Below are 17,826 nucleotides of genomic sequence, written 5' to 3'. Positions count from 1 at the left end.
TTTTTAAGATCTGAATTATTTTCACTATTTCACCTTATTTTATTGTTTTTTTATTTTTATGAAAATCAACTAAATTATAAAATTTTAAATTGTGATCCGACGATGTGTAGTCAGATCTAGAATTTCAGATCTGGAATTGGTGGTGTTCGATTTGTATATATTTACTGCGTTTATATAAAAAAAAACACAGATCTACTATGTTTTTGAAGATCTGTGAACAATTAATATTAAAATATTTTTCTTTGGATTAATTTGATTTTTTTTATTATAAATCATATTATAATTTATTTTTTGTATTTATTTGAAGATGATTCGAAATGCCTAAAGTATGAGAGTTTTGTTTGTCTGTAATGGAAATTTAACCAATAGTGGTGACTTACAAGAGTGATTTGAGTCAGGTGAATATACAATTATATTTAGTCATATACAGTCATATATAGTCACTCACATGTAGTCATGTATAGTCACGACTACATATAACTAACTATACATGACTATATGACTTTTGGTATACTTTAGTTATTTGTACTCGATTTCAGTTCAGTAAATTTATCAAAAAAAAAAAAATCATGTTTTTTTGTATTTTTCATGTAATTTGATTTTTTATTATAAATCGTATGTAATTTCTTTTTTGTATTAATTTGAAGATGATTCGAAATGCCTAAAGTGTGAGAACTTTGTTTGTCTGTACTAGAAAGTTAACCAGTAGTGATTATTTACATTGGTGATTTGAGTCAGGTGATAATACAATTATATTTAGTCATATATAGTCAGTCAAATGTAGTCATGTATAGTCATGACTACATATAACTATACATGACTATAAGACTTGTATATACTATAGTCATTTGTAGTCGATTTCAGTTCAGTAAATTTTTCAACAAAAAAAAATTGTGTTTTTTTTGTATTTTTCATGTAATCTAGCTTACTCGCATTTTCCATTTCGCTATTTAACTCGTATTTTTTTGTCGTAGGTTTTGCTTTTATTATAATTTTATGACATGCAGAGAATAAGATTCGGTGAAGTGCCTTTGTGAAGTTGGATTCATGCTACAGTAGTCTAGACTTTATGTCACTATATATAACTATAGATAATTGTAAATAACTATAGTCACTTGTAGTAACATACAGTTATATGTATGCTATATGTTTATAATGTACAGTAATACTTGTTCATGTTTGAAGAATATATGCATGTGATTGTATTTTTTTTTGTTAGTTGATTTATAATATCAAGATAAATTGTGAATTTTTTTTGTTGGTGTATATGAATTTTGGGATAAAAAGACAATACATGACTATATATAACTATACAGGACTATTGAACTTGTAGTAAACTGTAGTCATGTATAGTATACTTTCAGTTCAGTAATTTTACCAACATTTGAATTTATAAAAAAAAAATTAAAAAAATCGGAAAAATTAAAAAAATCGAAAAATTAAAAAAATCGAAAAATTAAAAAAATCAAAATAATAAAAAAGTTATTTTATAAAAAAATACAATGATAATAAAAAAAGTTACAATATATATACAGTAATAAAAAAATAATTAAAAATAAAAATAATGATATATACAGTACAAAATACGAAATGCAGGTCCAAAATGATAAATGCAGTAGGTGAAAATGCTGAATGCAGTTGGGCGAAAATTACAATTAAGGGCACAATAGTACTTTTGCCTCTCCAGGGGATATCTCATCTGGGCGGCATCGACGGTCCCTCTCTCTCTCTTTGTGCTCTCTCTCGGCATCCCTCTCCTCAGCTGCGATGGACGGTCTTGCAGAGAACCTTGCTCGAAAATTTTCTCTGACAACAGATGAGGAAGAAGGCGTTAGTGTTAGTCTACCGCCGAATGAACCTAGAGGTTCTGGATTTGAATTCCGACTCGTTGGAAGAATCGTTACGACAAAAGAATATTCTTCCCACACTATCAAGGCTAACCTTCTTCGTCTCCTTCAACCTGTTAAAGGGTGTGGGTTTATTTCATTAGGATCGAACAGATTTGTGCTTGAATTTGAACACCATCTAGACCATAAACATGCCTTGTCGGGGTGCCCATGGCTTATGGATAAGAACGCATTGGTGCTGCAAGATCTGGATCCGGGGGAAGACCCAACAAACATTGAAGTTAACCTCTTGCCTATGGTGGTCCGCCTACACCAAATTCCCATACAACAGAGAACAGTGGAAGTCGCTTCTCTAATAAGGAAAAAGATTGGTGTTTTCATTGAAAGCCTCGCTACAAAAAAATTGGATCTGAACCAATTCGTCAGAATCAAGGTTAAAATTGATGTGAGAGTCAGCCTGAAACGAGGTATGTTTTTGCACGGTGGTAACGGAACGAAGGTGTGGATTCCTTTTACCTATGAAAGGCTCCCAAATATTTGTTTTTTATGCGGAATCCTTGGACATGGAGAGAACAAATGTCCCCTTAGATACGATGACGGCTTTGTTGACCCCGGAGATGACTTACCATATGGCAGTTGGTTAAGAGCTACGACACCAAATCTAGGCGGATACACACGACTCCCTCTTCAGCCGGCAGACATACCAGGTTCAAAACACACAGGGGCAAAATCTCAAGCATCACTACGGGGAGCAAACATATTCGAATTCTCATCCCAACCAAGGTGCTATAACGCTCACCAGATGGTGATTGGTGGTAAAGAGAATAGTGGTCTGGTGAGAACGGATGAAGCAAACTTGGTGAACCATACAGTTCAAATCCAGCCATTTGAAGGCACGTCACTTGCTACTCGTAAGAACATTTCGATCTCAAGGAAAAGCAGAAAGAAAAAGGCGGAAGACTTGCTGGAGACTATCTGTAATAGGCAAGTCAAAAAGCAACTTCTTATGCTTAGAGACGAAGATCTCAGCTCAACGGTGGAGACTGCGGAGCAGTCCCGCCGATCGCAATGAATTGTTTATTCTGGAATTGTCAAGGGATCGGGGTTCCTTTGACAATTCATGTGCTCGGAGAGATTCTCCGACGTAGAAACCCCAATTTGGTGTTTCTCTCAGAAACGAGAGCGACACCACAGTTGATTGACAAGTTGAAAAACAAATGGAATTTATTTGGATTCGCAGTTGATAAAATTGGTCGTTCGGGGGGGTTGGCAATATTATGGAAGAAAGACTTAAACGTTAACCTGATAAATTTCTCCAATAACCATATTGATACGGAGGTGGTGTGCGTAGAATCAAATAAGAAATGGAGGGTTACGGGTTTCTACGGCTATCCAGATCTATCTCGTCGCCACCTTTCTTGGGAGCTGCTTCGTAATCTTAGGGGACAAAGTAATATTCCATGGATCGTCGGTGGGGATTTTAATGAGATTTTGACCAATGCTGACAAGGAAGGGGGGAACCAGCGGCGGCCTAACCAAATCAAAGCATTTCGGGCGGCTTTGGATTTTTGCAATCTCAGTGAAAATGGATTCGAGGGATTCCCATATACCTGGTCTAATAACCAAGTCTCGCCCTTCACTGTTAGATGTAGATTGGATCGGGTTTGCGGTAATAAAGAATGGTTCAATTTCTTCCCCCATTCTCGGGTGGAGCATCTTGCATATTCCGGCTCTGACCACGCCCCGATCCTACTTACCGCGTCTAAGAGATTACCTCCTGCACCCTCTAGAGCGAAACGCCCATTCAGATTTGAGGCAATGTGGAGTGTGAGGAGATTATTCGGCAAAGGTGGGATTCCAACACATGTTCGGATCTTATAGAAGACCTGCTTCAGAAAAATGATGAGTGTCGAGTGGCTTTAATTGCATGGAGTAAGGACACAATTCACCAGCCTAGAAGGAAAATTGAACTCATCCATAAAAAAATTAATGAGCTTCAATGTGGTGAGAGATCAGAAGATAAGGCGAGGGAAATAAGAACTCTTAAGACTGAGCTGGAGAGGCTCTATGAGGAGAATGATATGTATTGGCGTCAAAGGAGTAGGGTTCAGTGGATTCGGGAAGGTGATCGCAATACGAAATTTTTTCATGCCAAAGCTACAGCCCGTAACAAGAGAAATTCGGTTCACAGGATTCGAGATAATTCGGGCTGTTGGCAGAAGAATATTGGGGATATTGAACGTGTTGTCTCGGAGTATTTCGAGCAGATTTTTGCATCCACCCAGCCAAGGGATGTCGACATTGACGAGGTGTTGGAGCACATAGAGGGGAGAGTGTCCGAAGATGACTACCACAATCTTTCCAAACCATTTTCTGCTGACGAGGTAATTCGAGCCATTTCTCAGATGGCTCCTCTCAAATCCCCCGGCCCCGATGGAATGCCTGTTTTATTCTATACTAAGTATTGGCATATTCTAGGCTCTGATGTCTTAGCTTGTGTCTTGGATTTTTTGAACAATAAAAAACTTCCTCCTGCCCTTAATTCCACTTTCATTGTTCTAATTCTTAAGGTCAAAAATCCAGAGAAAATGACCGAATATAGACCCATTAGCTTATGTAATGTTGTGTATAAATTCGGCTCGAAGGTCCTTGCCAATCGTCTTAAAACTATCCTTGGTTGCTTGATCTCTCCTACACAATCAGCTTTTGTTCCTTCCAGACTTATTTCCGATAATGTTTTAGTAGCTTATGAGATTAATCACTATATAAAATCAAAATCTAGTGGTAAAACGAATTATATGGCAATTAAGTTGGACATTAGTAAAGCTTACGATCGGATTGAATGGTCTTTTTTGAAAAGAATTTTATGTCATTTTGGCCTCCCTCACCACTTTGTTGAAATTACTATGATGTGTGTTACAACTGTCTCATATGCTTTTTTGTTTAATGGATCGCAGTTCGGATCTCTTCTTCCGTCGAGAGGTCTTCGCCAAGGCGATCCTCTATCACCATATCTTTTCATTTGTTGCGCAGAGGGTCTTATTTCCATGATTCAACAGGCGTGTAGAGAAGGCAAATTACAAGGAATTAAAGTTGCACCTTCAGCTCCGATAGTCTCCAATCTTTGTTTCGCAGATGACATTCTCATCTTCTGCAAAGCAACCGAGGTGGGGGCGATTACACTGAAGGAAATTTTGAATAAATACGCTAGGGCATCTGGGCAAGAAATCAATTACGAAAAGTCGACGATGACATTTAGTCCTTCAACGAATGCAGCTACAAAGGATGCTATTCACGGAATTCTTGGCTTCGAGGTCGTAGAGAGGCATAATAGGTACTTGGGGATGCCGGCGTCAATGGGAAAAACAAAGAAGGAAATTTTTGGATTTCTTCGGGACCGAATCTGGGCGAAAATTAACGGGTGGGGTGAGAAAAATCTTTCAAAGGCTGGCAAAGAAGTTTTAATCAAGGCGGTCCTTCAAGCTATTCCATCTTACATCATGGGTTGTTTTCTGCTTCCTCGTGGGCTCATTCGGGAAATGGATATGGCAATTCAGCGGTACTGGTGGGGGAACGGAAAGACGCGGAAAATGGCGTGGATTGCTTAGAAAAAGATGTGCACGGCTAAAGATTCTGGCGGGCTCGGATTCCGTGATTTGTTGAGCTTCAATATAGCTATGCTCTCAAAACAAGCGTGGAGGTTAATGACTCAGCCTAATCTTTTGTTGACTCGAATTATGAAAGCGAAATACTTTCCCAGTGGTGAGTTTCTTTCGGCTGATCTTGGTGGGCGACCCTCCGCTACGTGGCGAAGTATTTGGTTGGTTCGGGATTTTGTACGGTCTGGGATGAGGAAGAGAATCGGAAATGGTCTATCGACTTCTATTTGGGCGGATCCGTGGCTCTTGGATAATGGCCAACTCAAGGTCTTTACTAAGAGACCGATCCACTCTCCCTTCCCGGATAAGGTGTCGGATCTAATGGACCCAATCTCACACTCATGGGACATAGGCTGTATTGATAAATATCTTTGGTCCGTGGACAAAGACCGCATTCTCGAGGTCCCTATCGGCAGCGTACTTGCAGAAGATCGTTGGGTGTGGCGATTTACAAATCACGGAAAGTTCACAGTACGTTCTTGCTACCATCATGTTCTTTCATCAATCACCGGGGCGACTCATTATGGGCGGTTGGACTCGTCGTCGACTAGTGGAGTTATCAAATTTAACTGGAAAATGATTTGGAAGCTTAACGTCCCTCCGAAAGTTCAGATTTTTCTTTGGAGAGTGTGCTCCAATATCCTCCCCACCAAGTTGGAGCTTTTCCGAAGAAAAATCGAGGTGGACCCTAGTTGCCGCAAGTGTGGTGCAGAATCTGAGTCTTTTCTCCACATTATATTCTCATGTAGTGGTACAAAAGCCATTTGGCAGGTCCATCCATTTTGTTGCCTCTCTATGGATGTATTAATGACCAATTGGCAGTGGGTAGATTATCTCCACCAGAAGCTGGGCCTTGATGATTTTTGTCTAGCAGTTGTTATTATGTGGAAATTATGGGAGTTGTGGAATCGTGAATCTCATGGTGAAGAGGGTATGCTGAATGGAGAGGTAATAAGTTGGTGTAAATCTTTCTTGGGGAATTATAAGCAGGGCCAACATAATCCCGTCTTAGGTCGTCCCTTTTCGCATCCGTCACATTGGCAACCGCCTGAGCATGGTGTGGTGAAAATTAATGTTGATGCGGCTTTTCCGAAAGGAGTGAACTACTATTCTATAGGGTGCGTAGCTCGTGATGCAAGAGGGCAATGTCTATGGTGGGGAGCTTTTAAGATTAACGGGCGTCCCCGTGCTGTTAACGGGGAGGCTCATGCGGTCTTACGAGCAATATCTAAAGCTAGGGCAATGGGATGGGAGAATGTTGTGATCGAAGGTGATAATCTCCAGGTGATGACGGTGCTGCGGGACAAAAGAAATTCCACGTCTTCATTTGGGGCTTACATAGAGGATTGTTTATCCCTTGCAAGTTATTTTAGTTTATGTCGATTTACTTTTGTTAAGCGTTCGGGTAACCATATGGCCCATGCTATTGCTAAACTATTTGGCCATGATTGTATTGAAGGTGATATCCTTCCAATGATTTTGGCGAACATCGCCTAATAATATATCTCTTCTTCAAAAAAAAAAAAATAATAATTAAAAATAAAAATAATGATATATACAGTACAAAATACGAAATGCAGGTCCAAAATGATAAATGCAGTAGGTGAAAATGCTGAATGCAGTTGGGCGAAAATTACAATTAAGGGCACAATAGTACTTTTGCCTCTCCAGGGGATATCTCAAAGGAAGATTTTTAAGAGTGTATTTATCCCTATATATTTTCCATATGAGGGGTGTATATCTAATGGACCCATATATATATATATATATATATATATATAAACATAGAGTTTATTGCATTTACTACCCCTGTGAAAATCGCAATTGTGCGATTCCCCCCTGTCATAAAAAAATTAGCAAATACCCCCCAAGAAAAAATGTCAAAGCCATTTAAGTCCCTCTGAGCATATCGTGTCCCACACGCGCATCTTCTGCGATTTTTTATGAGAGTTTTGTTTATGAAATGACAAAAATAGCCTCACACAAATAAACATAAACTCAGCTGGGTTTAATTTTGAATAATCTAATTTCTTAAGGATCAATTTGTAATTTATGAAGTTCTTTTAAAAACCCTTAATTTGCACCCTCAATCTTCACCCAGCCCCAAATCAGCCGCCTACTCCTACAAATCATCACCATCGCCGGCGCCATTGTCATCACGGGAATATGCTTATTCACCGACGCTTTGTCTCTGCTATCCTCTCCGCCATTTAGATCCAAAACTCAGGTTTGCAAGTCCAGTAGGTGCAAGAAACAAGAAAATGGTGTTGTGAATTGCGGCCGCGATGAGAGAAAAGACCAACAGCAGCAGCGCTCCGGCAGTCGAGAAAGGGGCGGCAGCGGCGGTGGTGGAAGGAGGGTGAGCAACTGGTAGAAGATATGAATCTATAATTATTTCCAACTCCAATTTATCTTCTGCTATTACTAATTACAGACCTGGAAGATGGTTTCGGTCCATAATAGTACTAAAGTCGATGTTGAGGGGTGGCGGCGGTGGCGGCGGCGGTTGGGAAGAAGATGAAGATGTTTTTTTTGGATGGAGTCGGGGGTGGTTTGACGGGGTAGAACCGTAGAAGATGATGTCTTCTTCTTTATTTTTTTTTACTTTTTTTTTTCTCTTTTTTAATTTATTTGTTCATATTTAATAAAATGGAAATGTTCTAAAAAAGAAATGGAAATGAATAAAATTTCAAAATAAATATAAAAAACTCTAGTTTACAATATATTTTTAACCAAAACAATTAAACTATAGAAATTTTACGGAAATAAAATAAATAAGAAATCAAATTGTGTTTTCAAATAAAACTATTACAATAAAAAAAAATTATACATTTTTTAATTGCAGAAACACCCCTGGGGTATTTTGGTCTTTACACAACTGGTCAATGGGCTAAAATGTAAATGGGTCAAGTGTGCATTCTAAAAATAAGCACAGGGGGGTATTTGCTAATTTTTTTATGACAGGGGGGAATCGCACAATTGCGATTTTCACAGGGGTAGTAAATGCAATAAACTCTATAAACATATATAGCTTGGTCATATTCATTGATGCATTAACTAAAGACAAGCTGGAGTCTATTATGACACACTGTCAATGGCGTGTAATGAAGCGTTATTTCATTTTTCAAGCAAACACAAAATATGAGTAAACTGCAAATACTACCCCTGTGTTATCTTGAAATAACGAAAACCCCCCTGTGATAAATAAACTAGCAAAAACCCCCTTGTGAAATTTAGTCACAGGCAAAATCCCCCCTAGCTGATTTTTTAGACTTGAAATGACAAAATTGTCCCTCAAAATGTATTTATATATATACATATTTTATGTATATTTATTATTTTTAATTTGTTTGTTTAGAAATTAAAAAAAAATAGTAAACAACTAAATTGATTATTTTTTGAATAAAATAATTAAAATATTTATAAAATATAAGAATTTATTAATTGCAAGACTCCAGGGGTATTTGTGTCTTTTTATATCAAGTCAACCCTCAAATAGTTCCATAGGGGGGTTTTTGCTATTTAAATAATTTCACAAGGGAGATTTTTGCTAGTTTATTTATCACAGGGGGGTTTTTGCTATTTCGAGATTACACAGGGGTAGTTTTTGCAGTTTACTCCACAAAATATTGAAGGAATGTTATTTAGGGCAATTATTGATATATCATCTAAATGCACAATCAATTCATTGGTATAAAATCACGTGGTTCATTTTGGATAAAAGTCAATACAATAACCAAGTTATAAAGTTAGGAATTTTAATTTTAGTTTTCCAGATTGTTGAATATTAATGATTTATATATAATGAGCAATACTTCAAAAATTATATATACCGATCTTATTCGTAAGAAAATTAGTATTTCTTTCTGCACGGGATTTTTTTTTAAATACATGACAATACCAACTGTAATAGAAACAAATGTGCTCATTTTATTATAGTTCAAGAATTTGCTCGTGAGTTACATTTACCTATTACTAGCATTTTTTTCGTGTGATGTTGGAATAACATTTCAAATATGAGAATAATAATTAGATTAATACTTGACGATAAAAATTATGATAAAATTTATTAGTGATATATATATATATATATATATATATATTTTGCAATTGTTTGATGGCTCTTTGATGATCCAAAGGAATGTTGACTTCCATGTGGTGAAATATTATTTATTATTTGATATTTTGATTAAGAAATATTGAGTTTGGTCAAATTCAATCAATCATATATGTATATGGATATCTTATATATAAAAGAAAGAAACGCTGGGCAACCCTGAGAAACCCTAATAGCATTTCTGTAATTATTTATTTTTAATATTTTTTCTCTACTAATTTCTAACTATAATTTTTAACAATTATCAATCTCCAATTTTTCATCAATATATCTCAAATCTTAAGAGATAAAGATAGAAATACGATTTTTTAAATCTTAATCTATATATTTGGATTATAAATCTTATATATAAGATTTAAAAAAATCAATATTATATAAAGTATGAATAATACTACATTATTAAGTTTTACTATGTTAGTGTACGATATTTTCTTATTATGTATTAAACTGATTATTTTTTCACTTTTGAAATAATATCCCGTGCATCGCACGGGGAAAAAATGCTAGTTATTTATTATTTGATGAATTATATATATTCTTGATTGAATGACACGGGAATTACATAATAGGTATAATGTCAAAACTCAAAAATACTTGAAAAAATATATATTTCTTAAGAATGAAACTACGAGGCTTGAAATTATATGTTTTATTGAGAAATTAAATCAAAATTTGTCCAAACTAAATCTTCAAGCAAAATCAAATTCCAATATAAGAAAAATATAGATTATATTATATTATATTTTAATTTACGTTTTTAATAATTTGTTACAAGTGTTGACCATAACACATTAACAGAATGCTCTGGACAAATGGTTGATTCCTTTCCACATGGCTATTCTCATAATTGTGATTATCACATGCCTTTATAGAAATGCAAATTACAAAAGTCTTCACTTTGTGGAAGAATGGTGGCATCCAAAGAATTAAAAATATAAAAAAAAATAAAAAAATTAAGTTTAATTTTGTGGAATAATTTGGAGCATTTAAATTAAAGGTTTTTATTGAGAATTTATATATATACAAAAACTTGACTTGAATGAAGCCAAACAAAAAATATATATTTTTTAAAATTATAAGAATATCCAAATAAAATAAGTTAATTTGACAAATATCAAATTTACATACACAAGAAAGCTCAAAAATTATTATTTGTGGTAAATAGATTATTTAGTTGCATTTTGACTACCTCAAAATAACAAAAAATAAAGATTTATTTGTGATGTATTGTTTATAGTTAATACATGATGGGAAATAGAGAGTAATCAAAGTAGAATGAAACAAAAAATCAATCTTGAGACTTCTTTATAGTTAGGGCAGATTACTGGGAGCTCTGAGGTTATGTCTAATTAATTACGATTTTTTTTTCTTATTTGCATAATTACGAGCACCCTTTTAGATATTTTCTGTCTTAAGAATTTAACCTCACAAAATTAACAATAACGAAATCAACTAGATACCATAGAACATCCATTTTGTATGACCAGATTGAATACCCTTAGAGGTCTAATTATTAAAACAATCCTTTTTTTTTTTATAATCATCTACAGATGATATTTTCCAATGTAAATAATTAAGGGTAGCATTTAACTATTGTAAATTATCTCCTTATTTCATGAGAAGGTTCATTGTGACGACGACGAAAATAATTGCATGATTACTGGAAATATTAATAATAGTTAAATTATTAATAAAAAACTTTTACCAAATAAACAGAAACACAAGGAAAAAATCAAAGTCGACATATTATTGGCCTATGGGATTAAATAAGCTGTTATAGCCTCATTCAACAAATTAATTTTATATTTTTCACCAACAATTAGATTAATGAAATTAAAATATATCTTGAATTAGTCACGAATTGACAGCTCTATTGTAACTGAAACACGTGGATTATTTCCACATTGTGTTTTTAACTTTCTTATTTTTTAAACTTAATTTTAGTTATGGAATAAATAGTGCTTAGTGGGTTAAGTATAGTGCTTAGTGGGCTAAGTAGTGCTTAAGTGGGTTTAATTGTGAATATTATTCTAACTCCTTAAACTAACCCACTAACCCACTAACCCATGTTCTTGAGTGCTCTTGTAGTTGGTTTTCTTGCAGATCATGGGCTGAGGAGTGGATGCTTGGAATGCCTATAAAAACCGACTTCAATACTCAAGGAAGATTATTGATTCTACGAAATAAAAACCGAGGGCTGAAGAATATTCATGAGTGTTTTAGAGTGGTTTTAGAATCGGTCGTTTGTACTCCTCATGAGTACAATCTTTACGTACTCCTTATGAGTACATTCTTTACGTACTTCTCATAAGTACATTCTTTGTAGTCTAGATTGTATAGTATATATGTTTCTAGACTTGGTTGTAAGAATGATCAAGATAGTGATTCATTCATAAGTTCTTTACGTACTCATCACGAGTACATTCTGTGAAATCTAGAATTTTTAATATTTTTCTTTTAGTATCTAGATTTGATTGTAAGAATGATCTTGAAAAAGATTCATTCATAAGGAAGAAGTTTTCGCACCTCTTCTGTTTGTATTCTTGGAATACTGATTTTAATATATTTTTCCGTCCTGTAAAGGGCAAGTTCACAAGTCTTTACTTGTGAACATTTTTAATTCTGAGTACTGTCTTTTAATCTTTATATTTCCGCTGCATGTTGTCTCAAGTGTCACAACATTTCAGATAACATCTCTGTATAATACGAATTCGGGACCATAAATTATTTCAATTGGCATCAAGAGCCAACACTTGACGTATACTAAGTGTTTGTTCCTATTCTTTTTCAGAAACGAATTCGTGATGGATACTCAGATGACTGCTTCTATGCGACCTCCTGTACTCGACGGCACAAACTACACCTACTGGAAAGTCAAGATGAGGGCATACATCAAAGCCATTGATGAGAGAGCCTGGAGATCCATTCTCACTGGATGGAAGGCACCAACAATCACAGATGCAGATGGGGATGTATTTCCAACACCAGAGCTACGGTGGACAACAGATGATCTATCAAATGCCAATCAAAACTCCAAGGCGTTGAATGCAATCTTCAATTCAGTAGATTTAACAATGTTTAAATTGATTTCAGTATGCACTTCTGCAAAGGATGCATGGGAGGTTCTACAGCTACATTGTGAAGGATCAGATAGTGTCAGAAGAACCAAGCTCAGATTACTCTCTTCCAAATTTGAGAGACTGAGAATGGAGGAAACTGAAACAATTTCTCAGTACAATGAGAAGTTGATTGATTTGGCTAATGAATTTCAATCCTTAGGTGGTCCTTTAAGCAACGAGACACTGGTGAATAAGGTATTGAGAACTCTTCCAGAAAGGTTCAGCATGACGGTTACTGCTATTGAGGAGGCTAAAGATACATCATCTCTACGGCTGGACGAATTAATTGGAAGTCTCAAGTCCAGAGAGATGAACTTCGAAGATCAAAGAAAGGAGAAAGGAAAGACTATCTCAAATGCACTTCAGGCAGAATTGGAGAAAGAAGATGTTGCTCCGGAGTTTGATGATGATGCAGAGGAATGTCTCAACAATGTTGCATTCCAAATTCAGAAATTCAATAGGGCATACAGGCGAGGTGGAATCAAGCCCAGACAATTATTTCCAGATGGCTCTTCGCAAAATCGACAAACTCAGCCCCGAAACAGATCTACTTCACAGAGAACATTTTCTCAAACACCTTCTCAGAACACTTCTAAAAATTCTTCATTTGTTCGTTCAAATTCTGAACCACCTAACTTAGATCACATTAAATGCAGGGCTTGTTCAGGATTTGGACATTATGCAAATGAGTGTGCAAATACCTTAAGAAGAAGAGGAATGAGTTTGATTTGTGCTGTCAGTGATGAGGAGGAAGAGCAACCTGAACAGACAGAGGAACAGCAATCCACTAAACAAGCTCTCTCTGTCAGATATATCACTGGAAATGCTTCTGAAACAGAATCACTAAGAGTTTCCATGGATGCTGCAACACTTTCTGAAACACTTTCAGTAACTGAAATTTCTGAGTTAAATAATGATCATTATACATGTTTAAACTCTATTTCTTTGAATGCAGCAGAATCCAGTAATGAAGCAGTTAGTGATGAGGAAGAAATGTACAAGAAATTGTTCAGTGACTTGGAGAAGAAGACTCATGCTCTAGATGCAGTCAACAAGGAAAATCCTTCTCTCAAAGAAACAATCACTCATTTGGAGGTTGGTATCACCAAGAAGGATCTTGAACTGGCAAAGGTGAAAGATGAACTCAAAAAGGCGACTCTAGCAATCAAGAGGATGAATACCGACACAACTAAACTCAAAGAGATTGTGTCACTGGAGAAGTACAACAAAAATGAAGGTCTAGGGTTCAAAAACCAAGTGAAGAAACACAAGCCAGTAAAGAAGAAGGAGATTGTCTTTATAAAAGAGAAGGGTTCAAATGGAAAAGAATGCAGAAATTCCACAGTCACCACTTCAGAGTCCAGAATAAGGGGATACATTTGTCATGACTGTTTCTCACCAGGACACACCCGCCCATTTTGTGAGAAACTAAGTAGTGACAAAATGTTGTACAGGATGAGTCACAACACTCCAGGCAACACCTCCAAGAAAAAGGTAGAATTTACCAAAAAAGAGTGTAGAATATGGACTCCCAAAGGTAAACTTATGTGCAAAACAGTATACACTTCTTTAAATGCTAACATTTCAGGTTCATGGTACTTTGATAGTGGATGTTCTAGGCACATGACTGGAACAAAAGAATTTCTATCAAACTACCATACACTCAATGGTGGACGTGTAACCTATGGAGGAGGAACTAAAGGCAAAGTGGTTGGATGTGGAACACTCAGTATTGAGGGACTTCCAAAACTTTCAAATATCCTACATGTTGAAGGATTGGGATCAAACCTCATCAGTATCAGTCAATTGTGTGATGATGATCTACGTGTAGAATTTGATAAATACTGTTGTTCTGTGTTTGATAATCAAAATCATTGTGTACTTACAGGTTCCAGATCAATGGATAATTGCTATCAAACAGGTGACACCATCTCATGCAAGAATTCAAGAGTAAGTGAAGTAGAGCTGTGGCACCAGAAACTTGGGCACACAAACTTCAAAAATCTGAAGCTGCTCAACAAGTACAATGCCATAAGAGGAATTCCTGATCTCAAGATCAAGGACATCCCTATATGCGGAATGTGCCAGAAGGGAAAGCAAACTAGAGTACCACACAAAGTGTTACAACCCGTTGGTACCACCATTTGTTTTGAACTTGTACATATGGATCTTATGGGTCCTATAGAGGTAGAAAGCCTAGGTGGTAAAAAATATGTATTTGTGTGTGTTGATGATTTTTCGAGATATACTTTGGTGTATTTTTTAAGAGAAAAATCTGATCTAGAATACATGCATGTGTTTGGATGTGTTTGCTTTGTCCTAAATGACAGAGATCATCTAGCTAAATTTGGTTCAAAAAGTGATTTGAGTTTATTTGTGGGATACTCTAATAACAGTCATGCTTATAGAGTATATAACTTAAGAACTCGAACCATTATTAAATCTGTAAATGTGGTATTTGATGATTTTGTTGATCTCCGCAGTAAAACAGCTGAAGATGAAGTTGATGACCTAATTTCTGAAGGAGAAACAACCGGAGGAGACACTACTGCCACAGATGCTCCAGATATAAACAGTCCAGTATCAAGAGAAGAGGGTGTTGAGCCAAGTGTTACCACATCTGACTCAATACTTCCTACAGAGAGCACAGAAGCTGAATTGCAGCCAACTCATGATGTCTGCAGAAATGAACCATCAAGTAGAATCCAGAACAATCACCCATCGACTCAAGTTGTGGGAGATATCTTTGATGGGATAAGGACCAGAAGAAAAGAGAGAATGAATTACAGAGATATGGTAAGATTTGCAAATTTATCTTCTGAATGTACACTAACTGGAACTACTTGCTTTGTATCTTCAGTCGAACCAAGGAATATTGCAGAAGCACTGAAGGATGAATTTTGGATTAATGCAATGCATGAAGAGCTGAATCAGTTCATCAGGAATGATGTTTGGTACTTAGTTCCCAGACCAAGTCATGTAAATGTGATAGGAACTAAGTGGATCTTCAAAAATAAAACTGATGAAAAAGGTACAGTTGTTAGAAATAAAGCTAGGTTAGTAGCACAAGGTTATACTCAGATTGAAGGTATAGATTTTGATGAAACCTTTGCTCCAGTAGCTAGAATTGAATCTATTAGGTTACTTCTTGCTATAGCCTGTTTTCTTAAAATCAAACTGTATCAGATGGACATCAAAAGTGCATTTCTAAATGGTGTTTTAAATGAAGAAGCATATGTAGAGCAGCCCAAGGGTTTTGAAGATTCTGCCAAACCTGATCATGTGTTCAAGCTTAAGAAGGCTCTGTATGGTCTTAAACAAGCTCCTAGAGCTTGGTATCAAAGACTCACTGACTTCTTACTTGAAATACAATTCACTAGAGGAGAAGCATACAGAACTCTATTTGTTAGAAGAACAAATAACCATATCATTATTGTACAGATATACGTTGATGATATTGTTTTTGGTTCTACTTATGCTAACCTGTTTCAGTCTTTTGTAGATTCTATGTCTCACACTTTTGAAATGAGCATGACAGGAGAGTTGAATTACTTCCTAGGACTCCAGATCAGACAGACAAGAGAAGGAATTTTTGTAAATCAAAAGAAGTATGCTCTAAATCTGGTCAAAAGGTTTGAGTTGGAGTCAGCCAAGCACATGAAAACTCCAATGGGTTCAAGTCAAAAACTGTCCAAGGATGATGTTGCTGAAGATGTTGACAACACTCTTTACAGAAGCATGATTGGAAGCCTTCTGTATCTAACAGCAAGCAGGCCTGACATTATGTTTAGTGTTTGTGTGTGTGCCAGATATCAAGCTAATCCCAAGGTCACTCATCTTAAAGCTGTGAAGAGGATTATTAGGTATGTTGCAGGTACAGTAGACTTAGGGATTCAATTTTTCAAAGACACAAATACAAACTTGATAGGCTTTAGTGATTCTGATTGGGCTGGGGATATTAGTGACAGAAAAAGCACCTCAGGTGCATGTTTCTTTCTGGGGAATAATCTAGTTTCTTGGTTTAGTAGAAAGCAAAACTGTGTATCTCTTTCAACAGCTGAATCAGAATATGTAGCTGCTGGAGGGTGTTGTGGTCAACTAATTTGGATGAAACAAATGTTGGGGGATTATGGGTTAACCAGTGATACCCTGACCATATATTGTGATAATTCAAGTGCTATTGACATTTCAAAAAATCCTGTTCAACACTCACGAACTAAACACATAGATATTAAACATCATTTTATTCGTGATATAGTTGAGAAAAATATTGTGTGCTTAAAGTACATTCCTACAGAAGATCAACTGGCTGACATCTTTACAAAGGCATTAGATTATGAGAGGTTTTCAAAACTCAGAAAATCTCTCGGGATGTGTACTCAATAAACATGTCCTGAAACGTGTTGCAGCATCTCATCAAATATCTTAAGCTGCAACACAATTTACTGAAGCATTAGCTTCATTAAATAATGACTTCACTGTGATGTATTATTTCCTAAATCAGTAACTGGAAGTCTTTCACCTTGAAACGTGATCATGCTTCATGTAAACATTTAGCCAATAATTACACTCACATAAGTCAAACTCCTCTATTTTGATAGTCATATCTTAGTAACTGAGGAACCTTCAAACTGAACACTTGATCATGTTCCATGTGAATTGTTTGACTTGAAAATAAGAGTTTATATATATATATATATATTAAAAAAAAAAAAAAAAAAAAAAAAAAAATTAAATATATATATATATATAATTGTATCTATGCCTGTCAGCAAATTTTTCTCACTATCAATCATTAATAAATGAATTGTTTCTATTTTTGTGAATATTTCATGAGTGCTACGGTTTTATTTATTTTTTGTTGAATTATCCCTATTTATATGGGTCATGGGTACATGGGTTAATTCCTTATTATTCCACTAAGTCCACTCCTTATTGTGCCATGTGTCACGGTTCTTCTTTAAACTGCCAAGGAAATTTTATTCTCCTTAATCACACTCTCCCCAAGAAAAACGCACACCACTTCTTCATCTTCTCCACTTCGATTTTTTTCTGCAAATTAGGGCTTATAAATTTCGTGCTTC

The sequence above is a fragment of the Erythranthe guttata genome, chromosome 2 (assembly GCF_056151865.1).
Source record: "Erythranthe guttata isolate IM_541 chromosome 2, IM_541, whole genome shotgun sequence".
NCBI lineage: Eukaryota > Viridiplantae > Streptophyta > Magnoliopsida > Lamiales > Phrymaceae > Erythranthe > Erythranthe guttata.
Note: the sequence above shows the minus strand (reverse complement) of the source record.